Below are 1901 nucleotides of genomic sequence, written 5' to 3'. Positions count from 1 at the left end.
CAAAACTTACAAATGTAGAAGCAGTAAAATAGCAAGTGCAACTGTAAAAAATGCTCTTATCAGTGGATAAAGGATCGGATTAGAATTACATGGCTAGCTACTTTAAAAAGTTTACATATACCAAAATAATTTCTGAAAAAGGAGTAAAATTTAAAACAAAATAAATTTTAGATTTCATATTATAGCATCATTTATATGACTTTAATATTGTAAATTCAGAATAAAATCTACAAAATACAATTTGATTTCATTTAAATATCAGCAAGAGCTGTAACCTAGCAAGAAAATAAATGACGATAATAATAACAATGTGTGATTCAGGGAATACTGAAGAAAGTTAGCTTAACCTGGAATGCAGAAAGCAGAATTCTATCTCCCAATTTAAGTAATAAAAATGGCAAGAGTTCACAAAAGAATTATTATCTAGAAGTCTTAACATTAACATATGAGAAACCAACCTCATCTGAAATATGGACTTCCACAAATGTTTAATGAGTCTAATGTGGTTTCCACCTGGGTTTTATGCATTTCCCAAGTAACACATCAGGTCATTTTTATCAAGACAATAACCCGAACTCTCTTGGGATGATGATACTGCTCCTAAAAGACCAAAGGATAAAAGCAAAAACTGATATAATTGGCAATAAGTCTTCATGGTTGCTAGACAGATGATCAAAAAAGATGATTGTATTTCTATACATTAGTTCTAATCATTTAGGAAATTGTTTCTTCAAAAGATGTATCAGTAGCTAAAAGATACACTAAAATAAACCAAAGGAAAAAATATCAAACAATGAATTTCCTGTTTAAAGAAGAGTTAAAAAAAATCAAAGAATGCCAGGCTCATAGGTAATACTCAGAGTCATAAAATTTTCAGATCTCTCCTGAATATCCCATATGGTCAATATAATTCCTGTGTGTGTGAGTGTGTATAAGTCAACTATCTAATTTTTATGTTATCTGAAAGTGAATGGGCCAAAAATAAGAGCCAAGACGATTTTGAACAAGTAGGCCACTCGCCTTAGCAGAGATCAAGATTATTGTAATTTTTTAATATTTAAGACAGTGAAGACATTGGTGCAGGGATAAAGATAGAGATCAATGGAGCAGAATAGAGTGCTGAGAAAATGATCAAAACATTTGGAATTTGCAGGTAGATTTACAGATAACTGGGTAAAAATTGAATATTCAATAAATGATGTACAGACAATTAGCTTCATAGTTTACATGATTTTTCACATAAAAAAATTGAATCCATCCATCACACCATATGTAAAAATTTACTCCAGGATTAAACATGAAGACTTAAAAATTTGATTATGTTAAAATAAGAAATTTTGTTCAGCAAATGATACAAATTAAAAGGATATATATTCATAGGTATGAATATTGCTTCCTTGGTTTATTAAATAAACTTTTTTTTCTTTTTTGCTTTCTAACTATATTTTATTCTCAAAATATATCACTGAGACATCTTAACCAACCAGAAAAGACAAGAACACCAAGATATCTAAACATAATATATCTAATTTAATGGGAGGCTTTTTGGATTCAATTCAGAACCTGTGACTTCAATTAAGCAGAGAAACTTGTACGAGACACGGGGATTTGAATAGCATAACTGAACTGAAACACACTTTTTTAATCTTTAATCACAGCCACCCATTACAATTGAAATAAAATGTGAAAGTAACAAATTTCTCATGGAATATACAGTGGGCGAGTATGTGTTTGTGGCTGGTATGTGAAAGATTGGAATGTCTATGTTAGTGCGAAATAGAGCCTAGAGGGGAAAAGGTAATAGCTCCCATATTTACATGTAAATGATGCCTACAAGTGCTTCACCTACAGTATCTCATCTAAACATTAAGAAAAACCTATATGATATATTTTCATTCCTT

The sequence above is a fragment of the Propithecus coquereli genome, unplaced genomic scaffold, assembly GCF_000956105.1.
Source record: "Propithecus coquereli isolate 6110/MARCELLA unplaced genomic scaffold, Pcoq_1.0 Scaffold500, whole genome shotgun sequence".
Classification (NCBI taxonomy): domain Eukaryota; kingdom Metazoa; phylum Chordata; class Mammalia; order Primates; family Indriidae; genus Propithecus; species Propithecus coquereli.
This window is presented reverse-complemented; position numbering follows the sequence as displayed.